The sequence below is a fragment of the Anomalospiza imberbis genome, chromosome 8 (assembly GCF_031753505.1).
Source record: "Anomalospiza imberbis isolate Cuckoo-Finch-1a 21T00152 chromosome 8, ASM3175350v1, whole genome shotgun sequence".
In the NCBI taxonomy this organism is placed as follows: Eukaryota; Metazoa; Chordata; class Aves; order Passeriformes; family Viduidae; genus Anomalospiza; species Anomalospiza imberbis.
Window position 1 is genome coordinate 23,643,987 of NC_089688.1, and position 26,761 is coordinate 23,670,747.

Sequence of the window (26,761 nt, forward strand, 5' to 3'; positions counted from 1 at the left end):
AGTCCCCGAGGGGATGCCTAGCAGGACAATCCTGTCTTTCCTCTTCAAGAAGGGGGACATATGGAACATAGTCCCTACAATCACAGCAGATGCCAGCTGTCAGCAGCCACTGACCTTGACTGGCGATTTGTGAGCTCGAAGACAGTCTCTAAAACAAATCTCCTGATCACACCTTTCACTGCCAAGGAGAGGTGCTGCATATCCAGGCCTTGAGACCTTCTAGGGATGCCTTTGTGATCTTCCCACCCTTGTGCCAGTGGCTCAGTCCCGAGCTGCCAGCTCTGCTGCTCCCTTGGAGCCAGACAGTGAGCGGCAGCTGCTGCACGGCCAACAGGGAGCAGGGAAATGTTTTTAGCTCCCTTCCAAATCTGACAGAGAACAGATTCATCTCTTGGTCTTACTCTCTGATTGCTGAGCTCAAGTCTCATTTCCAGGTATGTCTGGGTGATGGATTGGCCTAAGGACACCAATTGTATGATGCAAAGAGCCTCTGCCAGAGACTAAGAAGAGACCAAACACACTATCAAAGGGACGATGGACAAATGCATACTGACATTTAATCTTGAATTTCAAGCACCATCACCACACTTCAGAACACTACACTTCAGAATGCAGCACATGAAGTAAGCCATATGATAAAGATTCTACAGTGGACAGCCCGAAGACTAATGGGAGCATTAAAAGTACTCTAATGTCTCGTCTGATTTACGTTTAAAAGAGACATGTGCTGCCTTGACTACAGAAGCTCCAGCTGTAGAGGCTCTGTCAGTTCTGTCTCCCAGGAGCAGGAAAGAGCTCCTGTCTCTTCATGTTGTTCTCGTTACTGGGCTGCTGATTCTCTGCCTTTGCTACCTGAAAACCTGGGAGGCACGAGGTCTGTATGTATTGCCAAGCAATATGTGTAACCCAAAATCAGCTTCTCAGAGGTACTTGGGAGATGAGGTCAGGCTCTTCTGGCAGTTACACTGCATTAGTTGCATCAGTAAACAAAAATTTAAAAATTAGCTCTCGTGCAGTTACAGCTTCGCCTTTTGAGATAAAAAGCTTCTTCTAGTGTAACTGAAACTATTTTGCTGTTCAAGTATTTTTATGAAGGCTTCTAATTCTTACACATGGCTGTTTGAATTATTTTTATACACCAAATAAGCACAGGCCTGCAATCAAATATGACATGAATTCCCTTCAACCCATTTAAGCTGTGACATCCACCTCAGGGTCCTGCCAAAACTCTCAGGCACCTGACACACAATCTATCTCCCAAAAGAGGCATTTAAACATGCACTGCCACCTTGCACTGTAAAACAGACAAATCAACAGCACAATGCTATGGAATAGAAAAAAAAATTATTTTTCTCATGGAAGTACATGTGATTGTCAATCAGATGGCAATCTGATAGCAGCCAGAAGGGGGGTGTGTTCCTTACAAAATAATATCTTACTTTTAAATGGGGATTCCAGTTTCCATGGATTGTTTCACCCATGATTTCCTGGAGTCAGAAAGTCAATGCCAGGGTCCTAACACTGATGGTATTTGCTCCTGACAAAGAAAGGGGAGGGAAATGATTCATAGTGTTTCCACCGGTGGGAGGGGGAAAGACTTTTTTAATAAGTAAAAACTCGTGACAGAGTCAGAACTGTTGGCTGAACTTGTTTTGCCAAAGAGCCTCAGCTGATAAACGCCTTTGCTAATCAGCAGGAATTACTATGGAAGGTGACAAGAGGTGATGGAGACAGATGGGGCAGCCAGGAAAGCCACACAAGCAATAACAATATTGCCCTGAGATGTGGGGGATGGTGGGGACAGTGTCCTCCTGCCCTTGGATCCTGTTGTTAATGTGCATAAGCTGCAATGTTAAAGAAAATCACTGAGAAGCAATAAAGGATGAGAAGTAACATGGTTTGTACAAAAGAGTATCACCGGGAAGAGAAATCTTCCTCCATTAGAAGTGATAAGCAGAATATGCCCTTACATGAATAATTAGAAAGGGAAACCAAAGGCAAGTGGCGAGGCTGCATTCCCTTCCAAAGAGCTCCCACCTCTGAACCTGGCTGGTTTTGTGTCTGGAGGGGTGGCTATTATCCTCCAGGGACAACAGCATCAGCTCTAGAGCAGCTTTGCTAGTACACACTTTGTGAATTCAAGCATCAGGCACAGCTGGAAGGAGAAAAACCATGAGCAGTGACACCGAAATTCAGGAGTGACAGACGGGGGTCATGGAGTGCAAATCTCAAGCTATGTTTGTAGAATATTTTGCATAGACCAAGAGCTACTTCATATTGCTCTGTGTCCTGCTGCTATCACCCAAACAACCCATTGCTGCTGTAATCACCTCTTCAGATATCCCAGCTGCAAATATCTCACCTCTCCAAAGCAAAGCAGGAATCATGGTGTAAGCAAATGATAGAGAGTTTGGTCTGGAATGGGCAAGCAGAAGTTGCACAAAATTATCCTTTCAAATTTTTCACTGTGGGGCAGCTCCCTATGCATTGGTCTGTGAGCACCAGCAAACACAGAGACCCATCAGTACAACTTTACCACCAGAGTACAGCAAAGTAAAGCATCTACCCCACACAAGATGATCTCAGCACAAACACAAGTCCCCAGAACCCTTAAAACTGAACTTCCCAGTCTGTGGGTGGTCAGAAGTGTTGATTCAATGGGTCAAGTCTTAATTTCTGCAGTGAAATCAGTGCCTCCTTGAACTACACAGCTCAGCTTCTCCAAGAGGGAAAGTGAACTTGTGTGTAATTGCTGGTTGCAAGAGCTGCATTATCCTGCAAACAGCCAAGAGCTCTTAATTGCAGAAAGCAGTCAGTGTGTCTGAGGGCAGAGGGAGGAGTGTGTTCACACCTGCAGCCAGCAACTAGCACACCCTCACCTGGAGGAACCAACACCATGATAATTCCCAGTCCCATAGAGATAAGGAGCCAAAAGAGGGTCAAATTTTCAAAACACCTGAGAAATGATGCCTTAGGAAAACAGGAGGGCTTTCTCACACAGAGGATGCTCTTCACATAATCTTTGCTACACTGTGAGCAAAAGGCACAGAAAACCAGGAAAGCCTATGCAGATCCAAAACATCATCCTTACCTATGCATGCTTCTCCCCTAAGAATCACATCCACTGCACTCTTTGTTTCATTTTGTTGAACATCCTCCAAAAAGATCCATTTCCAAATACCCAGGACCAAGTCATTTAGTGTGCAAAACCACTGATCAAATAATGATCAAACTATCTAGACCCTGGACCAAACGGAGAAACAGAGAAGCATCAACCACATCTCATTGCTGAAACACTTGGTTTTCCTCCTGTATCAGCTGGCGTCACTGTCCTGCCTTGGCCAAGGTAATTAGTGGCTCCTAACCTGTGATTTCCAAATCATTAGGGCTCCACAGTCTGCAGAGCTATGTTCCAGAGTACCTTTCACTCCCTGGGCAGTGTTGGGATGACGTGGATCGCTGTACGTTGGCCCAACAGTTTTGGGAAGGAGCAGTTCCTGTGGGTATTTTGCATTTGCTGGTGAAAATGGTTGTTTCATCTGAGCTACGTCAGTGCCTGACTCCTGAGTAGGACAAGGAAAGAGCCTCTCAAGTGCCTTTGTTCCACCTTAACCATAAAAAATACTCTTCCTAAAGGACAAGACCATGTCCCTGCAACTACATTAACAAAACTCTGCCTTTTCTCTTTCCAAACCCACATCGAGTACCACCTTGCTCATTGGGGTCTGGTAAAGTCACCAGGTGTCTTCCTACTGACACTGAGTGGGTATGGACCCTCAGGAAAGGACCATATGGTCCCACCTCAGTCTTTTAAAGCAGGAGCCTTAAGGAACAGAGCCTATTAAAACATTTACACTGCCTTGTGAGACCTGTCATTTGTGGAGTTGGTGTGACACTAAGCCTGAGACACTACTTCAGAGGCCCTGGGCCAGCACCAGCCTTGTCAACAGGGAGCCTTTGGGCTACATCCACTGGGATAAGAGACCCTACAGCAGGGTCACTGCAGGGAGATGGATGTGTATCACACCCCTGCCAAACTACACTGGAAAAGCACAGTAAGGTCCCAGCCACATCCTCTGGCGTGATGGGCAATAACATTGGTTGGGAGACTCCACCCTTAAGCTGGTTGAGAACTGGAGCTGTGAATAAAATAACATTTGCACTCATAGCACGTAGATCAAAGTTATTATTACAGGGAGGTTGGCCATGCAATAACGCGGTGCCACAGCGTGTGTTCTTACAGGAACATTGCAAGTGGAAATTGAGGGGTAGGGATGCAAAGGTAGCTTCACAAGGTCACAAAATGAGCACACACTAATGAAAGCCATACAGCCAGTCCCCAGATCCCTCTGCTGATCAGATGTAGAATGAAAATGCACCTACCTTGCTATCTAGGGCCAGAAAATCTTCCTGTTCATTTTTTTTAATTGAAAACAAATGCTACATTTCTGCCACAAAAGAGGCAAAACTCTTTCCAATAGAAGACCTTGATTAAATCAGCTGCCAGTTTACATGTGTTCCATGTAGTAGGAGGTAAAATTCGGCAGTCAGATAGGCACTGCTCCACAGAGCAGCTGTGGTATTTGGAAGGCACCAATTAACACAGAAATTAAACAAAGAAACAATATGTCAGCAAACAAACTAGGTGTCTGTGCTTGTCAGAGGCTCGAACTCACCAGCTAGGATTTCAGAGAGCTGTAGTAAGAAATGAAATCTGCAGTGCTTCACAAAACAGAGGGCTGTTCTTGTTTCCTAAATCAAAGTGCTCTCCTGGAGTCCTTCAGGTGAAACTGCTGACTAGTTTTAAGCTGAATTTTTACTAGATGACAGCAGGTACAGAAGAAGGTGCTGAACAACAACAAGACCAAAACTGGCTGGCTCTTGAGTCAAGAAGCTCATCAAGAAGCTCAAACCACAGACATCATCCTCTGGTTCCAGACACATATCTTCAACATGTCTTACTTTTAAGTGTTATTAAGACAATCTCTGGTAGAGATTTCCTCTCTGCCTGCTCTGATCCCTGATAAAGCTACTGCTATTTCAAAGGCTCACAAAGCATGCACTTTAAAGCAGGGATGACCAGTTTCTGTGCTTTAGGAGAAGGGAAATAGGCACACACTGGGGACCTGACTGGTGCAGTCACCTTTGCACCAAACAGTGCCAACTCCAAAGCTAGACCTGCACCCCTTGCCCTGCCTCCTCTGAGCCTGCAGTGCAATAACCCACCTGGGGCTTGTGCCCACAGGTATTCATTGGATCTGTCTAAGATGGAGATGGTTTTTCCCATAGCAGCAGAGCACAGTGCTGTGCTTTGTACCTGTAGCTAGAAAGGTGTTGATAACACCCCAGTGTTTTGGCTGCTCTAGAAGCAGTGCTCACACAGCCTCACAGCTGTCTAACATTGCCATCACTACCACCAGAAGGCTGGGGTGGGCAAAATCTTGGGAGGAGACATAGCCAGGACAGCTGACCCAAACTGACCAAAGGGATATTCCAAACTGTATGACATCAACTCAGCAGTAAGAGCTGAGAGAAAGGAGAAGAAAGGAGGGGCATTCATTTGTTATGACACTTGTCTTCCAGAGTAACTATTACATATAATAAAACTCCACTTCCAGGGAAGCAGCCAGCCATGGTCTGTCGATGGGAAGTAGAGAATAAATCTTTCATTTTCCTTTTCTTCCACATGTGACCTTTGCTTTCACTTTATTAAACTGCCTTTATCTTGACCTACAAGTTGTTTTTTCCCATCTTATTTCCCCCTTGCCTGTCCTCCTGAGAAGGAGAGTGATACAACAGCTTTATGGGCACCTGATGTCCAGCCAAGGTCAACCCACCACATCACGCTGCCTGATGAAACAGCTTTTGGGCCAGGGCTGCGGCCAGGCCACCCAGTAGCACCTCCTCCCTAACTCCTGACCACGAAGCTGCCCCTACTGCCCCTGCCTCCCAGCTGATGCACGCAGGGTAACCCACTCCTGTGGCAGGCAGTGGAGACGATGGTCCATGTGGCACAAGGAGCCTGCACCAAGATGAGCCAGCGTGTGGTCACTTGGCTTCCTAGGGACAGCAAAGCTCACCGACGCTGCTCCATCTTGGCTGCACGACTCCGAGCACTCACACCAGCACTTATCACGGCTCAGCCGATGCACAGGAACAGGGAAATGATTTTATAATTACTTATCTGATAACCAGCCTCCTTCACACCCAGCTCCTCCGTGCATGAGCACGTCAGCTGCTCCCAGCTCAGGCCACTTAATGCAAACTATACTCAAGTGTGACTTGGCACCAGCAGTGCCTGCTGCTGCCAGAAGACAGTGGAGGACAATCTGAAAAATTCCTCTCAGTTCCTCCACATGCAAGTAAATGCAGTGTTAAGGCTGCAAGAGGACAGAGCTGCTGCCCTGGCCCTCAGGATGCTGAGCAACCCCAGATTTCCCCAGCTGCCTTCTCCTGGGTTCAGCAAGGTGCTTATGTGTGATCAAAGGAGGAAACAGCACTGTCAGATGTCAACAGCTTTGCCCACTGCAGAATAAAAAGCCTCTTTCAGAGATTTATACTCTGAGCAATTACTCACCCCATGAAAGGAAAAGTGTCTTCAGCCAAGGTGACACCAGGACCCTAGGACGATGCACACTTTTGTTTCCCTTTCACAGTTAACATGGACTTCTCATTTCCCAGGGAGAAGAAAAAAAGGTGGACTGGAAACTAATGTTTTGCTATTTTTTTGTTTTTAATGAGGGTCGCTTGGCCAGCAACATGAAAACATGAAAACAACCCCAAGTTTATTGCTAAATTAAAGGAAAAACACTAACATGAATAGGCACAGAAATCGGAATTAGGAATGTGAACTGGTAATTACCCTTTTGGGCCCTGATTAATTGCATTTGAAGCCACAGAGACACTGAGCCGCCAAACGGGACTGGCTGCTAACAAAATCCAACCCACAAACAAGCCTGTCTTTCTCTCCCTGTGCCACCACACAGGAATGGCAGCTCCCCAAATGCTGTCTGCCTTTGTGTCCTGGTGTGCAGTGCTATTCAGGTCTGCATGGAGTTACAAAGTCACACTATATGGTACCTCAGGTAACCCCTCTGAGGTGGTCCAGCCTGCAGACCTGTGGTCTCCCAGTAGAAGGTCAAGAATGGACAGATGCCATCTCCTCCAGCTCTAGATGGAAGACCACTATCTATGTGTTCAGCTCAATTCAAGAATGCAGCTCCACTAGTGGTTATTACACACTAAGAAGGGATGGAAAATTTAATCCACTTTGTGGCAGAGGTTTAGGAGTGCTGCATTTGGTTGGGCCAAAGATCTCTGTAATCCAGCTCCCTGTCTACAAGATTGGATAGCAGAAGACAGGCAAGAAGAGGGTATATGTAATGGGATCTTTCTCCTGATACACACTTTCTATTCATGCACAGCAAAGCTTAGACATTTTGGGAAGTAGAAAATAACTTTTAGAAACCAATGTTGGCTTCATCCTACAGAAACTGCTCTAGTGCATTTTTGAACCTACAGATTTTGTGGTCCCTATAGAGTCCTCTGGAAATGAATTTCATAATTTAATCACACAGCTTGTGATTTCATACTTCCTTTTGTTCACTTTAAGCTTGCTTTTCAGATTTCACAGGCTGCAGCTGGTTTTTACATTCTGAGAAATAAAACAAATAATGTTTTCCTCACTCTCAAATTTTTTGGTGATTTCACAAACTTCTACTCTACCCCAACCATCACATTGCTCAAGACTGTTTTAGTCTACTTACTCCTGCTCTAGGAAACCCAATTCCCCTCTGTAATCAACTCTGTCATCCTTCTCAGCACCTTACTTTATTATGTACGTTTTCTGAGAGGCAACACAGACCTGTACACAGTATTCACAATGTGGGGAAATCTTGGATTTTCACAACTGAAGCTCTGTGTTTTGTTTCCCATTCTTTGCCTAATTCTTTTTAACACCACCTTTGGCTTTCTGACTGCTGCTGACTGTTGAGCTGCAGTTTTCATGGAAACACCCTCAGAGCTACAGAAATCTCATCTCCTTCCTAGGTTGCAATGGTTCTTCTCCTCCCTGCCCTCTCCACTGCTTTGTGCTTACCACCACCAAACTGCCTTTTTACCATGTATATTATGAGATCTGCCTCCAATGTTTTTCAGTCAGCTCCAAATTTAACTATCTAGCATAGCTATTTCATGATCAGCCAAGTTAGTTATGTCTCTAGCACCTCCTAGACCAGATCATTCAAGAATCCCTGCCAGTAAATCCATGTATCTTTTCAGATAGGAAGCTTTTAAGTCCTCATCCCTAGAGGATGCATTGTTTTAAAATGTGGGCTCATTGACACCTCTTAGCTTTCAATCCCCTATTTTAAAAACTTTTCTGTAACATTTTTATTTCAAATGTCAGAAACTAAGGATAGTTGTTATCTCCACAAATGCCAAAGCATCCATCCTTAAATGAAGGCTCCAAACTGGCAGAAAATAACATTACAGCCTATGTCAGTCATACATCAAATAACAAGAAAGGCTGTTAATAAAATTATCTTCTTATTGCTATTTTGGGAGGCACAGTAGGTTTTGATGGATCTGGAAGTAATAGGATCTCTTAAGCCATAATTTACGAGCATGTCTGTCTTGAACAATTTTCCACATGGGAAATTAATCACATTCTGCTTAATGGGAGGAAAAATATCCCTTTGCAGTTTGAATTGGATTTGCCATGGTCAATTGGATGTGGGATTCTTCTTTATACCTATCACAATCTGAGGTGTAGTGCTGCCATCCAAGATTCACTGTGCTAGATTCCTCAGCTGAAGGTATTTCATTGGTGGGTGACACTTGTATGCAATTCCCACAATGACATAAGTCAAATATACCAGCATGGCACAGCCAGAGAATGGAATTGTGGCAGGTGTCAGGAATTGTAGATAATGATTGCAGAAACTGCATCCCCATAAATTTCAGTGGCAGCTGCTGTATAGTCCACACATACTTTGGTGTTAGTTCTGTGAAAAATAAATAATTGGATTTAGGAAACAGGCAGCCTATATCCCTTCACCAGCCAACACAGATCACCTGGACCCAGGTCAGGTGAAATGGTTCATCTGCCACTCAGGACTGCTCTCAGAGACTCAACTCAAACCACCATGAGCCCACATTCTGATCTGAATGTGTGAAACAAGTTTCCAAGTCATTCAACTTCCTAAAAGAGTTGTGGTCCTTAGATGTACCTGTATCTCAGGTATAACAGGAGTGAATTTAGCTGATGCAATGTTTGCATACTTGAAATCAAAACACCAGAAGTTCCATTTGGTACAGAAGTGCAAAACCTCTCAGCAGAGTCACTGTCCATCCAAAGACAACCCTGGGCACGAGGTGCTGGGAGACAACACCGGATGCTGCAAGAGCTAAATGCTGGTGCAGGGCTGCAGCTCTGACTGACCCAGGACAAGGAGTCAATGGCAGCTCAAGGACTCACAGGTCTCATGTACCATGTAGACATTTATTCCTGCAGGTAAACTCCTGCAAGACACCACAAAGAATGGAAGGTTCCTCATGTGCCAGGCTAATGACTCATCTGGAAGCTGGCTGTTCTTTGTACCTCCACTGGCAGTCAAGAATGAGCTGTCCAGAAACCGGGGCTGGCCTTCCCTAAGGCTTTTACTGAAATCATTTGCCAAACTTCAGGTTTAGATTTTAATCCCTCCCTATCTCATCATCAAAAAACAACTGTGCAGAGCAGATGTCCTGGTGCCAATTCATCTCCACTTCTTGGAAAATCCCAACTTGTTTATGGTTCCAGTGGAAAAGGGGTGAGAAAGAGAGACTCGAGAAAAGGTGATGGAAAATAAACCAGGAAACTAACACATCAGCTGGCACTGAGATAAAGAAGGTGTTTCCAGGTAGCAGGAAAAGATCCATGCCTCTGGAATCCCTTGACTTTGCCATTAAGAAGCAGAACACAGAGTTACTCAATATTTTTTTAAGGCTGAAAGACTAAAGGAAAACAGGATGGCTTAAAGTAAAAAAGGAGTAATCGTATGACTGGAAACTATGAGTGCCCCTAGCCAAGCACCCAAAGGAACTGAGTAATGTTCATTAGTCAGTGACTTTATTGGTACTTGGGACTTTCGACTTCTGAGCAAGATTTAGACCAAGAAGATATTCTGGGGCATGCTACTCTATTTATGTTTGGATGGAATTCAGCCTCGCCCCGCATAATATTTTTCCATGCTGATTTAGGCAGAACCAGCCCTCATTTTTTCCCTGTGCAAGGTAAGAGTGGGTCCCCTTCTTGGGATCAACGTGGTGGAAATGCCACTTCCCAACCAGCAGCGTGAGGGCAGAAGAGATAGCTGAAGAGGAGTGGATCTCTTGCAGAGAATCAGAAGATATTTTCCAAAGTATCTATTTTCAGAGCAGAAATCCAGTGTCCCAGCCACAGTACAAATACAAGACAGTCCCTGAGATCAATTTGTTCACAACCAAAATGCCACTGTGGCTTTTGAAAAAGTAAATAAATAGCAGGGAAGTGCCAAGCACCTGAATTAACACTGGGTACCTGTGCAAAACAAAGTCCAAGTCATACTAAAAAATTACCTGACTGAAAGAAATACAGAGCATCAAAGGCTGCCTGCTCAGCAGCTTGATGGGCCAGATTCAACTGCTACTAAGATCCTGTGAATGCACGGATGGGTATGGAAAGAGAAGGAAAGTGGTACCAGTGGAGACCACTGAGAGAAATTTCTCAGGCACCCAAAAGCCCACAGGATGCAGCAGAACCTTCCCCTGCGCTCATCCGCAAGACAGACAAAAGAGTATTTCCTGCTGAGTTATGTAAAACCATGTGGCTGCAAATGGATTTGAAAGATTGGGCTTTTTCCTTTAGACATACAAGAAGGAGGAAATAAAACTATTTCTTGCAACTGCCACAATGATTGCTCTGTGACGCGAGACTTTCTGAATGCAGTATTCATACAGGTACACTTGAAAGAGCACATGCAGCTGAGGGACTGGTGTTGTGGTGACACAAATTATACTGGTGCCACTTACAAATCAGAGTGGTGTTGTCCAGAAATCATGAAGTTTTGATTAAAAACCAGAAGCAGCTTAGGAAAAAAATTACATTTTGACAAGTTTCTATTACTGGTAGACTAAAATCCCTCTTTTTGAGGCTGAGATCTTACATCCACACCTTAGTCTTACAACCCCTTCACGTCCAGTTGCTACACACTCTGAATTAATCTTCATCACAATCTTTTCAGTGTGTGGCTCCAAAGAACCAAATCACAGAAACACAGCATGAGAACTCAAGAGACCAGCAAATCCATTACCTTGATTCATGGTACAATCATGGCACTACTATGGCACTGCTGGGGAAGTCTGTTTAACCTGTAGTTACAGATCTCCCAAGTGGAGAGTCCTCACCTCCTCAGACCATTCCAAATCACCTCTCCAATGCACTATGACAAGAAAGGAGGATGCACATTCAGTATATTTATGACATAAAGAAAAGTTTAGGTCTTGCCACCTTATTTTTTATGCTATTTATCCAGAAAAAGTACCAAATGGATCTTTTTCACAGGTGTTTGTCTTGTTCAGGAGGCAGGTTTTTAAAATTTTTCTCTGGATGACTGTTTTCCACACTCATATTAGCTCATATTTTATAGATTTTTGTTCATGTGCCAAGAGGGAAAGACAGGTGCATTTCAGATACTGCACTGGAGATTAATTTAGTAACTACTACTTGAAAAAGAGGGCACTGACATCAGCTTTTTGGAAATAAAAAACCAAAGAATTTAACAGATTTCTGATAATTTGAGGACATACAGAATATTTTCTTTTTAATGACAAGCAGATCAGTCTCCTGCAGTCAGATCTTGAAACAGCTCAGCTCCCTGGGAGTGATTCAGGAGGGTCACTTCTGAGTCAGCTCAACCAGTCAGATTGCTTTAGATCATCTTATAACCCCCCAGGAAACCTGCATCAGTAACGAACCACAGCATAAAACCAGAGCCCGCAGGCATTGCAAATGGGGAAAAGAAAAAATTTTTCTTGGCCCCTTCCAGACATTGCAATAGGGAAACACTGTGGAAAGGGCAGCACGTATTTCCAAATGGAAAAGCCATTAATGAGAAGAGAGTCTGGCCCTAGGACTCGTACGGATCAGAACCAAAGTCAGTGACATCGGAGCTGGCGTCTCATTGCTGCGAGTGAGAAACCAGCCCGGCTGTGCCATGAGATTAGAAACACATGGAACATCAGTGAGCCCTGGGGACAGCAAACCATTCCAAGCCACAGAGGAGAGCAAAAAAAAGAGATGAGTGTGGAAGGGACAGTCTGACAGCCCCTTCATCATGTGCTGGCATTGAGATGGACCCAAAGGACTCCAGAAAGTGACACAAACACCTGCACTGGCTACTCTGCAGCACCACAAGAACCTGTGTGTGGCTCACGGGGCTGAGGAAGCCAAGAGAAGCTGCCAGAAACAAGTTACGTGCAAGGACAGAAGCAAGAGACAGAAGTTAATAAGACTGAAGAGGATTATCCCCTCTCCCCAAGGGTCCATGGGTAAATACAGCTTTTCCTGCAAGCATACTGCCACTTGGGGTGATAGCTTTCCTTCCATTGTATTAAAATAGCTAACCAATTTGAAACAGCAGTCAAATTTCCAAACACATGCACAAACACACACCAGGAACACATTGACACTTCAGAAACAGGAGTCAGGGTCAGATGACACTTGGGCTCTTCTGAAAATTTCCTGCTGGAGCCTTTCACACCGTAAAACTACTCTGCAATAATTTGAACACTCCAGGCGGAAAAGCCAGCTGCTTCCCTATGTCAGCCTGAGACCTGCTCTTGAGATCTTTCACTTGCTCACCCAAAATAATCATGTTCTTGGGGAGGATGATTTCACTGCCTTCCCCAAGACACAGAAAAAGACCAGTTTGTGACCCCCATATGCCAGTGGGAGGTTCCCTGCCTGCACTAAAGCGAGTTTTCTTCTTCTTCTTCTTCTTCTTCTGGCTGCAAGAAGCTCTGTTTTATGAGCCTGAGAGCATTGCTTTGACGGAGGACAGAATGGGAATGAGGTACTATAAATCACTTGGGAAAAGAAGTACTTGGCTCTCCGGACAGCCTCAGTCCTACACCCATACTCTTCTAGTGGTACCAACGTCAAGAGAAACTGTGCCTTTGGCAGCCTAAGCTAAAACAGACTCCTGTGGGAAACAGCTGGATACTGCCAGGGTGAGGGACTGGGCTCCCACCACCTCCACCCCTTCAAAATCCTACTGCAAAAATCACAGGTCACCCTGAGCTACTCCACCAAATGCCTCAGTGCTCTGATGCCCAAATCCTTATTCCCTCCTTGCAATCACCACCCTCCCATCCTCTGAGGCTGCAGCAGTGAACCCTCCTCTCTTTGTTACACTAGTGCATACAGCAGCAGCCAAAAAACAGATTTTCCTTTGCAAAGGAATCGATTCACCACAATGTAGTAATTTCACTCTCTGGTAATTAAAAAGCTTAAGCTCCAACTCACACTTCCAAGCATTTGCTCAGATGGGAGAAAAACTAACAAAAACAGTCAGAGGCATCACCAGAACCACCCCTGTGAAAGGCCTAATTCCCTATATTGCTTTAATTAAAAGTGGATGAATAGCAATCTCTCAGCCCAGAGACCTTTAAGAGAAATAAAGTCAATCTATAGGCTTATGAAAATAAAACTCAAGGAGGATGGAAACAAACACAAAAATCCTGGCAGTTTTAGGGCTTACCAGAGGATTATAACATCTGGACTCTCTTTTCAAGGGGAGGTGAACAGAGAAATGGATGGTGTAGAGAGGACACAACCACCCCTTGAAGTGAATACCATGCACAGGGAGCTGTTGATGGGAGGAGCAGAAAGCTACAGAGAGGCAACAACCTTGTCCACACATGTCTGTCTTCATGGCTGCCTGGAGAAACACTCCTATCTGCTGACACCACAGAAAAAAGGATCTAGTTTAATTGCAAAAAAACAAAAGTGGGCCCAGGGGAGAAAATCCAAATAGATGATGAGTATAGTCAACCTCCAGTGGAACAGAGAACAAGTTGTGAGGAATAATCTAATCATAAAGGCTAAGTATTTATCATCACTCTTACAGCAAGAGACCACCCTGCTCCAGAGGACCGCTGCAAACAAATGTGAGCAAGAAAGCTTTTAACACAGCAACACCACCAGTCAGGGCATAGGTAACTACAGAAGGACTTTGCTGCTGCAGTATTTGAGTGCTATACAATGTTTTATGGATTTATTATTCTGTTGCACGGGGAGACATGGCAATTCTAGTTTGTCTTTCTTCTTCCCCAGTACAGTATGTGCAGAGAGTCTGGGGGTAGATTTGAACCACATTTACTCTACTTGAGCTCCCAGATCTTCTATTTCCTATTTGTAAAGAACTTCTGGCAGTGGGGAAAACTAGTGACACATCTTGGGCAGAATTAGTAACTAAATATGGGCTTAACTGGTGACTCCCAAGTTCACACCCTGTAGTAGGGGGGCAGAGAGAAGTTGAAACCAAGCCCCCAAAGTGGGCTCCAGCCCTGCTCACCTGGTCCCACATGCCCAGGTAAGGCTACATGGTAGTGGGTGCTGGATGTCATCTCGAGCTTTGCTGCAGCAGTGTCAACACAGGCATGCACACTATGAACCAAACTCAATTGCTTTCCCACTTGGGCCAGAGAAAATTAAAACCTTCTGAAAGCTGCTTTGTCTTAGAAAGAAAGCAAGTTTACTTTGCTTAGCTTTATTACAACTTAGCCTTCTTATCAGTTTGATTTCATTCTTAAGTCATTTTAAACCCTAGTATCATATAATCTGGCAGCTACGGTGATGGGTTTTACACAGAAAAACATAGGGAAAAGGTTTTCAAAAGCACTCAGACCCGCTGCGACTGCTCCTCCTGAAGTCAACAGTAAATCCAATGATACCGCTGGGAGCAGAGGTCAAGGCTGAGCAGGCTTGACACTACAGAAACTTATGGGTGGGATTTTCAATCTCTTCAAACCCCATTACTAATAGCACAGTATATTAAAAGTAAAGAGCTAAGTTGTGACCCTGAAAATATTTACATATGTGCCTAGCTCACAGATTGTAAGTAATTATGGGAGGCCTGATTTCTCTCACTTTCTTTAATGAAAGCCAGGAATAAGGGCCCAGATGCGTGGAAAACCTTGGCTCACGTAGAGGGTCAGTTACAATGATTTTGGTGGAATTACTCATGCTCTGCACAAACTTTGAGCACAGGCATGCACACAGCAAGACTTCTTAGAAACACCATGATCTTCCTAAACTCTCAGCTGCACACTGACATGCAAACACACCAAATGTGAGGCAGGACTTTTTGGGCTGTGATGGTGCTGGATAACAGCATTAAAATCCACTATCTTCTAATTGACTGTAGCAAAACTTGGACCAGAAAATGAAGGCTAGTCAAGAAAAACTGGAGGGGTGTGTGTGTTTTATTATTTGTGCAGATCTGACACTGTGGCATGAACTAACCTAACTTCAAAGGATGAAACATCATTATTACAAAGCACTGCATTGAGTATAACCATTTCCAGGCTATTATGCAAGTCCAACTGAAATAATATTGTGGGTACAGGATTATTCTTGTCCTCTATTAATCCAAGAGGAAGAGCAGTGTGACTTATTTTCTCATCCTGACAAATCATCTCAAGACACTGCTGAATCAGACATGTTTGCAGCTTAAGAGGAAATAAGTAAAAATATTCAGCTTCTATTACTAAGTTTGAAGATTCATTTACAGGAATGTAAAACTAAACCTCATTTAAATCCCCTCATTGTTCACCATATAAATCTTTAGATTGTGTAGTTACACTGGAATGAGAGGAAAAAAAAGAGATTTAGAGGAGGTGACCTTCCCAGCTATTCGTTTCCAGGCAGTTTCATTCCCAGGTTCCTGCACAATACAGCAGTCTTCCCTGCAAACGTTTCAGGGGAAATGCTTCACTTGCATAAAGGCTGCAACTGTTCCCACTGAAGTGAAGCTGTAAAACTATTGCAGTTGAACCAAAACCTGATAACAGCTTAATGGCATAAAGCAATATTTGGACTAAATTGAGCCTGATCATATCACTCTAAAGTTCTTTTCCAAGTTAAAAGGCTTTTATTTATAGTCTTTACTTACACCCAAGAGACTTTGACATATTTTAACTAACCTGCCTTCCTTGTCTTCTTAACCTTGGTCCCTTTCCAAGAGAAAAGATGTCATCTGACCACGAACAAGGTTTGATTTCCAGCAGCAGAATTAACCCACAACAAATCCCTTGTGTTTATTCACTGAGTGACGGTGCATGTTCTGGGGAATGAGCTTAGCCAGTATTTCCTTGATGAAAAGGCTGGAGGGCAACAGACTGGAGTTACCTCTCCTACCACATCAACCACTTCCATGAAGCAAATCTCTGAATCCCACCTATTCCAACTCTTCTGGTTTCACAGACAACTCTGAGAGAGCAGACTACAGCAAGATCCACCAGTGGACTGGTGTCACTCCTAGTGGGACTCACTGAATCTCGTCACACACATTGGGGTGCCATGCTGACAGTCACCTCAGGCTGCTGCACTGCAGAAATATTGCTTAGACTATGCAATCCTGGCTATAAACACAAACTGGACAAAGCAAAGCACACCACAGCCTTCCCTTCACCTGCTGGATACACACAGGAGGGACTTCAGAAGTGCCCCAGTGGTCAGATACCACTGCAGCCACCACCACAGCCAAGGGGGGCTAAAGCAAAGACAACTCGGCAGTATTTAAAAACCAAAGAGAGTTAATTCGCCCTCTGACAGGAATGGAAAAAATAACATTTTTGTCTAGGGTGAGGGAAAGAAAATGAAAACAAGTATTATAGTAGGTTGAACAATGCCATGACTACAAGAAAAGCCTTTTCCTGTCTCTGAGGGTCTTTTCAATCAGTTCTAGCGATGTGCCTCTGAGTGCCTCCTCTGCTCACAACGTAGTTCATGTCTGCTTCAGACCTGGCTGGTGGTGGGCATGTGACGTGGGATGGCGTCACACAAGATGCTGCAGTCCCCAGATCCCGGACACCTCAACTGCCTGCAGCAGCATAATCCTGGAACGCTTTGTGCCTTCATTTCCCAAACACCCTTTCCATGGCTGCTCTGCTCTCTGGGAAGGAGCAGGAGTACTGGTTACCTCACCAGCAGGGGTATCTCACTACCTTGGCTTTGTTAGACTTTGTTAGACCAAGAAATGGGAAAAGAGGCCCAGGCAGGTGATTTAAGCAAGCTCTTAGTGGTCCAGCAGCACATCCCTGGCTGTGGGAGGCAGAAAGGAGCTGATGGGTCAAGCAGGGCAGTATCACACTCCAGCAGAGCAGCTTTGCTTGGCAGACAGCATCCTCCTTCCAGCTGCAGGCAGCCCACTGGTGGCTCCCCCAGCCCCTGTCACCATGTGCCAGAGCCAGAAGCAAGCAACTCCTTCTTCTCCTAGACCCTGAAAGAAGACGGTGGCTGGGGCACTGTGCAAGAGTAAATATTTACGTAGCCAGGGCCTTCCTTCCCCTGCCTTGTATTTTCTCCCCTTCTTAAAATGTCCCAGATCAGCTGTTTCCATAATTGTGCAGGAAATGAGTTCCCTGCTGGCTGGCAGCTTAACACTCACGTGTGCTGGGTCTACTGTAGCTGCACCACTCACCTCTGCTGCTGGCCCCAGCATCCACCCAGAATCTTCGGAGGATATGGCCAGAGGGGAAATGGGACAGTCCAGGATGTGGCGCAGAGCTGCCTGTGACTGTGGCAGTCCTTCTCAAAGGAGCTTAGAGGAACCCCTATTCCCTGGTCCACGGGTCAGATCAGGATCCCGGGAGACCCGACACTCTGTTTATGCTGCTTCAGAGCAAACATCCAAACCAGACTAACAGAGTTTCCTGCCTGCACACAGCGCCGAGCGCTCTCAGGAAACTCAGGCACATTTCAAGCTTGCGACTTCTTCTTTGTTCTTCAGACAAAGCCTTGTTCACTGGAGATGTTGCTAAAAGGATTATTATCTGTAAAAGACTTCTTTTCCCAAGAGGAAATCTGCTAAACACACAAATCTGCATTTGCTGTGTTTTGTAGGAGGCGGGATTAATACAGGAACATTCTTCCTTCTGCTCTCCACATCTAACAACTTAAATAGACCAGCCATGACGACAGTGCCCACTGGGAATAGCCCCAAATGCCTTTCTCCTGCACTCCAGTCTGATGGTTTTACTCCTTGCCTGAGACGGTACCAAACTACCCAGCATTTGGTGAGAAGAGTTGGAAGAATTTGGTGGGAATCACATCTAACAGTGCATTCAGTGAAGTGTGTCCACCAGCCCCACCAGTAAAATCCCATCATGGGCAAACCAGATTGTAAATGTTTTGCTTATTCCAGGTCAGCCCTGTGCTGTTCAGAGCCCTGAATACAAGAAGCACCCTGCAAGCCTGAACTTGCCAAAGCTTAGGATGTAAAAGCAGAAGGAATGTAATTTTCTGCTCTTTATTTAGAGGTGGCAAAACCCTGATAGAAAACAACATGGTGCAAGTGCTTAACTTCAGACCCATGGAAATTTGAGGGCAAACATTAATTACCTCAATCCTGCGTACAAGCCTGGGGCCTGTATTAGCACCTCTCTGAATGGAAGAAGCTCAAGATGATTGAATTTCCCACTTCTAGGACTTACTTTCTTTTCCTCATCTACCTACCCCTGGTTTCCTCTTATTCCCACATTATTCCTTCTCTCTACCTCAGCTTTCCCTTTAAATGGGCCTAAACTCTAAAAAGAAAACCCACAGGGGAGTAGACATGGCCATGGGTTATTTCATTATAAGTGAAAATAGATTAACTTTGGCAAATCCCTGCCTGCAGTATCCCCTCACTCTGCTCCTGAGTATAAAGATCCCCTTATGAGTAACGACAGTGTTCATGAGAGCCTGGAAAAAGCTGCATTGTGGAGCAGGGAGGCCTGCAAACACACCACACCAGAGCATATCACCACCTAAAAAGCTCAAATACAGAAAATAAAGTAGGAGGAATCAAGCAGCAAATTCCCAGGTCCATTGTTTCCAATCCACAGGAAAAAAAAATAATCACAACCTATTTTAAGCATGTGAGTATATAAATAAATCAGCTGGCCCAGCCAAAAGGCAAAGTGGACTGAAAACAGATTCAAACATAGGTCTAGACTATTACTTAGTTGTGAATCTCAGCTGGGCTCTTCTCTCCTGTATTGCCTAGGCAACTTAAATTTGAACACAACAAAGACAAGATTAGGTAGATAAGTAATATCCAGAGGGACTATCTAGAGCCTGTGGGGCTGCAAAGCCATCTGAGTCCCTGGCAAGCTTGACTACTGGGTTAAAAAGCACTTTCATTGTATGGGCCATTTGTTGATGGATTGTGGGAAAAAGTCAGATTTCAGACCAGAGAGGAAGACAAGCAAGCCCTTATACAAAGTCACCCTCTCTCCAGTCTGTGGGTTGAATGCAGAATGCTCTCAGACTTGCTACATACCACCCACTTTAGATTACAGACTTGCAGAGTTATTTTTAAAAAGTAATTATAGTAGTAGAGGGCACACTCATATGGAATGGCTGCCTGAGGAAACGACGAGCCCAATGCAGCTCAAAATGCTTTTCAAATCTATAATCGTGTTTATTTATTGCCTTTTAAAACAAGAATCAAAATCCAACTAATTTCTGAGTAAAAACGTCTGTATATTTCCCCAAGGAGTCCAGGCAGCTAGACTATACTGAAAACCTTCCCTGGCCTTCCAGTCTTGCATCCAGAGCTACAAAAAAAAAAAAAAAAAAAAAAAAAAAAACCAAACCAAAACAAAAAAAACACAAGCCCACCACCAAAAAAACTCAAAACAAATACACAAAAAACCCCATTAGCTCTGGCTTCAAGGAAACCCTTACCCAAATCCCTTTTCATTCTTTGTTCTCCCTAGAAACTGTGGCTTGATCATTACAAAATCCTCATCAGGAGATTCAAGTAGTCTAATGAGAGGCACATCATGTTTTGCATATGCTGATTCATGCCCAGAGGTAGTTTTTGGTTGAGCAAAACCCGGGTTCTTAACCTGTATGAGAAGAGTGGGTTTACAAGCCCCAGAAAAAGATTCCGTAGCTCTTTTCTATTCCAGCCCTTCATTTCAACTGTCAGCTGGTGGATTTTGGACCTGTATGCCAAGAAGGGACTCAGAAGAGACTGAGAGAAGAGGACCAGGTACTTGGGCAGATACCAGCATTATTTTTTTCCACTTTTTCTTCCTTTTGTAATGGAATCAGACCCTTGATTCATGCCCAATTAATGCCCAAAGACCTTCATAAAGCCCAACCTGTGAAACAGATTCAGCATGCAAAGCCAGCAGCCCCCTGCACTCCAGTCTGGGGCACTCCTTACAGCTCCCTCCTCCGTGGGCAGCTCTGCCTTTTCCACAGCTTTTTCAATAGGCAGCAGCCTTAGGGCATCCTATGACCTCATACTTCACGACTTGTCTTTCAAGCAGAAAACACTTAAACCCTAAAAATATCTCCACAGAGCCTAAAGAAAAGAATACGCCTGTTCCCCTCAAAACCATCAATCCTCTCGCCGCCCGGCTGAGGAACAGCCGCTTCCTCCCGGCAGGCCCTGCTTTCCCTTCAAGCCCAGAGCCGACAGGAAATCCATTCTCCTCTTGTGAGAGACAGGAGATGGATTTTCCACAATAGCTCTCCTAGCAAGGCAGAAAATAGAAAGACACAATAGAAACTGTGAACTCAAACAATAGGAGCTGCTGAAGGGCAGCTCACCAGAAGCTCAGCATCACCCAAGTCCCAAGTAAGCTGGAGTGGAAAGAAGCCAAGGACCTGTTAGTTGTCTTTGCTAACACAATATCCAGGCTCAAACATAAGTTGGTTTTAAACCTGGAAGCACTCTCCCCTTTCAGAGAACAGGCAGGAAAACGTAAAATACGCATATTAAAATGAAATTGCACTGCATATGGAATGGCCCCCAAAGAGATTTCCATTGATCTTCAAGCCCACAACATCTCACGCCACAGTGCCGTGGGTCACCTCTCCACCCTCTGGCAGCTCCTCAGAGATGGGGACAGGGGACTGCAATGCTGCCTTATTGCAGGTGGTGGAAGGGGATGGGGGCAGAGCCCCTCTTTCTTCTGGGACTTTGTTGCCTCATATTCAGAAAAGCACAGCAGAAAATCTCTTTTATTGATGTTACATAGGTAAGGCTCAGCAAACCAGACATCTGAGACTCTGTAGTGTATGTGTGTGAATGCCTATCATGCCTGTAAGACTACCCCTGCATATTAAAGGAACACTGTTTCAAATAACTTAATTCGTATTTTAATCTAAAACATAAGATGTGCATTGATGAAGGGAATTTTATCTGATCCCTCTTGGGTTTTTTAATCTTTATGCTACTTTTTGACTGCTTTTGAACTACTGCAGTGCTGTTCATTTCTTAGTAGGTCAGAGATAAAATTCTGAGGAATTTAAAATTACTCAAGAAAGTTTAAATCACTAATTAATAACTTGCTGTCCTGGCTCAGACGGATGAAGGATAGAATAAACAAAAATTAAACACAAATATGAAATTTGCACATAAAATACAGCTAACAATTAGGACAAGGAATGCATTTCCTTTTAAATGCTCTGCTAGCAACCAGCTCTCCAAGGGAGAAAAGAGCCTGCAATAAAAATATCTCTAAAAGTTCTAAGGCTCCTCCTTGGCCAGTGTGTGCCTTACAGTATCATCCCACTGCCTCCCAAGGTGGGCAGAATAAATGCTGAAAGCACTTTCCACGCACTGTACCCTGCTGAAGTGCAGCACCTTTGACAAAATCACACATGGCCAAATCCTAATTTCGCTGATGCTGGTCCTGATTTACACAGGTAGAACGTGAATGGCTGGATCCGAGGGTCCCTGTGGTGCTGGCTGTGTGAGGATGAACCCATCATCTCTGCTCCAGCACACGATCTCTCAACAAAACTCTGCTTCTCCTCCAGCCCGCAGCAAAACAGAAGACACAAAGTTGGAATATACAAAGGTGAGAGGGAAAAAAACCCGAACAAACCAACCCTGCTCTCATCACCGTGGACAAAATTCTGCTGTTGCGAACCTACTCAAGCCCTTTTCCGCAGCTTCGTCTTCCCCAAATTCAGCACTGGAAAGGGGAGGGGAGAAAACCAAACCCAACACCTCAAACCGAAACCAAGAAGCAGACAGAGGCACCTGGGATGCAGTTCATCGGCAGATCTCCTTCCCCACTGGAGCCCGGGAGTGGCAGACACAGAGGTGAGGAAGGTCCCAGCCGGCATTGGCGAGAGGCTATTCCCCATCCTCCCGCACTGTGCCAAGGGGAGGCTCCCGGCGGCACCCCCAGGTATCTGGGCGGCGCTGGCACGGCCGCCCGCGCCCTCTGCGAGCCAACCTCTCCCTTCCCGCAGCCCTCCTGACTCACACATGGCTCTGCCCTCGGCTGGGGCTCGCTCCTCCGACTCCCCTTTGCTGCAGGAACAGCCTCCAGCAAACCTGGCTGGGAGACACTGGGGCTTCTCTGGGGAACCGGGAACCTTGCCCAGAGATTAGGCAGTCAGGCAAAGCCCTCCAGACAGGTGTCAGCTCATCCCACTCCCACCCACTGTTCCCGGCAGGAGCAGCTCCCCACAGCTCTGGAGCAGAAAACAGGGCTGAACTCGCACTACCAGCAGGGATCTCCGCCGCCCTCAATTTGCTGCCTGTCCATAAAACGCCCCAGCAGGCACACGGTGTGCTCCCACTACCCACGAAGGAGAAAGTCCCAGAGACCCCTCTGAGATGGTGCCAGAGTGTTTTTCTTCTCGGGGGTAAAGCAGGTCAGTGGGGCACAGCGTGGTGACAGCAGCTGGGTGACATCTCATCCCCCATGCTGGCATCCCTCCCAGTGCCCTGGGACACAGCCACCAAGCTACACTGGCAGCACATAGCCCAGAATGGATAATTTCCTCTTTCCTCACCCTAGTCAAGGGAGGAGGAAAACCTGAGTGGGAAAAAAAGGAAGAGAGAAGGTGCCTCTCTGGTAGAGGCTCCAAGCACTGGAGGCAGGGACTGGAGCCTTGCTCCTCCAGCTGCCTGACCAGGCTGGCAGGGCAGCCTGCACTGATCATCCTGCTCCCTGGGATAGGACTCAGCTTCCCAAGAGTTAGGAAAACCAGGCACACAAAGCAGTCTCCTCAAACAGGATGTCTCCCTCTCCAGGCAGCGTGGAAGTTGCAGAGCAGAAACACCCACTGAGGATTTTCCTCTTCTGGCACATCCTATGCAAAAACCTTCTGATTCTTCAGTGGGGGTCAAAGGTGGTTTGAAATCCAGCAGGGATCAAATTGGAATCTGTGTGGGAAGTGCAAGGAGCTGCCATCACCAATGGCCAGCCCTCCATGCCATGGCAAGCTCAAGCCTCTCTCCAAGGCAGGGATCTGCAGCCCAGCAGCCAGCATGACACAATGATTTCATGCCATGCAGCGCGTTTTCCCCAGGCCTGCACTTTGGAAGACACAGTGGAGCAAGAAGAGCTGACATCCCTCCAGCTTTGTCTCCAGATGGCCCTCCCACTTAGTGCCAAGAGAAATGAAAAACAATGCAAGCCCTGGAGTCTTGGGTCAACCACTGCAAAACTGTTAATCCCAGAGTTGCATCGCCCTGTCTCTGCCATTTCATTTGCTACTGTGGTCTCTAGAAGCTCAGCAGATGAGTCTTCTCCTTCCAGCTGAAATTCCTTCATTAATTACCTCAAGATCCCTGGAAAAGGGAGCCCAAATCCAGATCCCCTTTTCTCTACTGACGCAGATGTAAAAGTACCTGACAGGGAGGGAGAAAAATTACTCATCCACACTCCAAAGATCATTCTTCAGATATGCAGCAGGAGAGGTGATGGAGAAATCAATGTATTGCAAATGGGCTCAACCAACAGCCACACTGGTACATTCAAACAGCACTTTCCATCCATGTCTTCTTAGAGGAACAAACTGTCTTTGCTCTAGAGAGGGTTTTTTGAAGCAAATTTTTTTCTGACTCTAACACAGTCTCCCTCCAAAGAAAAAAATTCCTACCACCAGCTACAAAAATGCTCTCTGGTCAATCCACAGAGTTCCTAATGCCGTTTTCTTTTGCACACCTCCTCCCGATGCAGGATTTTCCAACATTAAAAAGGGAAATCAGAGAGAAGAATGGAAAAACTCATGGGAAGAAGATAAAATGAGGAAAGGAGACAAAAATATCACTTTTGCCTTCTCAGAATGGTTAAAAAAATCACAAAAATACTGAAGGCAAGGAAGTCACTCTTAAAAAGTAAAACAAAACTACAAAATTGTCCACGGGACATTTTCTACAGGACTACCAGGCACTGTTTATAATTTCCTTCATGGCACCTCTTCATGGCACTGAAAGCTGTAGAGTTCTTATTTGTGTACGGAAGAAGTGAGGGTAAATATATTTTATGAAAGAAATTGATGAAAATAAGACAAAGGTGGCTGAAGGAAAGAAGAACTGCACTTTCCTGCTGCTTAACCCAGTATGGTCTCTCCTTGGGAGGCAAGGCTCTGAACACCATTACATTTTCCTTGGTTTTCCAGGTAAAAGTTTCCAGCACAGTAAAGCACTAATTATTATTTCAGGAGAGCACCAACAAACAGGAGTTCCAGGATGGAATATGCCAACTTCCTAAGCCAGAGCTGATGGGGAGATTTGTCCTACCCTGCAAGTGGCACAGCAAACCCTGGGCACTCAGAACACAGCATGCAGAGCCACTCCAGCTTGACTGAATCAGGCCCACAATAAGCAAGCAGGACCATAACATCTTCATAAAGTAGGATTTAAGTACAAACATCTGCCTTGCCATTTTTTAATTAAAGGAGTTTATAGCTAGATATTTGTTTCCGTAATCCATGGCTCCAGCTGCAGAAATGCCATGTGTATTCTAATTTTGGCAGCTAGTTTATTTAACGGAGTTTGACACTGTTTGACATTTAGCTGAGTCACCTTGTTCCTGGGTAAAGCAACAAGGTCTGTTCAGCAGTTCAACAAGAAAGAGGCAGAGATTCAATATCAAAAGTAGAACATATATCACAGAAATTTTAAATTAAATACAGCTGAGGTCTATTCTGTTCTGGCAGCTTCTCTCTTTGGGACACTAAGTCAACCCAAATGTTTTCCAGATATAACTCTTCCCCTCAGGGACATGTGGCACTACCATCTCCCTTATGTTCCTGGAGGGTGGGAAGGGTAGGAAGTGTTGTAATGGGCATATGGGGTTTATCTCACTCTCTGCAAATATCACTCACACATGTATCAGGACATTCAATCACTAAGAGCTGCACAAAGGCTGAGGAGCAGCCACCTGCAGTCAGCCAACATTCTTCTAGGAGAAAATAAAACAGATAGGCCAGTGACAGTCAATACAGGAGGAACAAGTGCTACCTGCAGACAGGATTTTCCTACAGCACCTCATGTGAAGCCATCTGCACTCCTGTGCAGTGCTTTCAAGGACCTCATGCTTTCCAATAAGAAAAGCAGGCCAGCAGTAGCCTTTCTTATCATAAAGAGGTTTCGTAAGGTGATTTGGCTATGAGTTTGTTGGTGGTACAGCTACAAAGAGAGCCCACTCTTAGACTTTTCTCCTCATCCCAGATAGGAAATGGATGGCAACACCACCTTCCTCTGGCTACAGAGTCTGGATGCAGCACAGAACACTGCAGAGAGCAAACCCCGACCCTGGGACTGCCTTCCACAGGACACTGCCAGGCAGCTGTGCTGCCCTGCTGTGGCTCTGATGCTGGTGTCATGTATTTGTGCTGCTGGTTTTTAAGTCCCTACTCCCCAGTAACCTTGGAGCTGTGCTCACCACACATCTGGAGCAGCTGCTTTGCCTGCAAATAGCGTTAGGGACATGCTCTTGCATGCTCCTGGAGAGGACTAAGCCCTCCCATCCCAGCTTCTCTTCACAGACCTTAAGGGAAGAGCTGGGATCTCCTTTTTATAGCGAGGATCAGAAGAGACCTTTTAACAGGCTGAAAATACTCCATTTATCCTGGCAGGCACTGCAGCGAGCCAAACCTAAAGCCAACAGCCAGAATCATGCAGTCAGACAATAGGGAGCTGGCCAGAGCCTGCACTGCCAAGTGCGCGCTGTGGTCTGGCTCATCTCCCCCATGCCATCCCTGCAACTGCTGCTGGAAGAAGCTATGTAGAAGTGTGTGCTGTTACCCTGAGGACAGGATATCCATCATGTTCACACCCTCTACAAAAGGTGTCAGAGGGACAGTGGCTCAGGCTAAAAAGATAAGTAAGTATCTTTTTAGCCAGCATTGGAGGTTAAATGCTACTTGCATTTAACCTTCCTTCAGTCTCCTTTCTATCACAGGGGCAATTCCAGCTATTCACTCCTTATTGTACAGTAACAGTGTCTGCAGAGCCACAGCATCCAGAAATGACAAAGACTGACTCTGGTCCCCAGCAGTCTCGCTGGAGCTCAGGCTGCCTGGTTGCACCCCAAAGACACAGCCTCCCAGAAGCCATCAAATCCCTTTGTGTAACAGGGCATGAGCCAACCTGAATCTGAACAGCTGATGAAAGATCCCCTGAGAGCCCTAAACACCATGCCAGCTATTTTAGGAGGAGGTGCAGGTCTGGTACCACAAGGCTGGGTGTATGAGCTCCCAGGGAAA

General features: G+C 45.4%; 1 protein-coding gene across 4 annotated transcripts in view; it reads right to left on the minus strand.

Annotated features, from left to right (window-relative positions):
* SH3PXD2A (SH3 and PX domains 2A) overlaps positions 1 to 26,761 on the minus strand; it is a 238,667-nt gene that overhangs the window by 143,081 nt on the left and 68,825 nt on the right. The window lies entirely within an intron of this gene.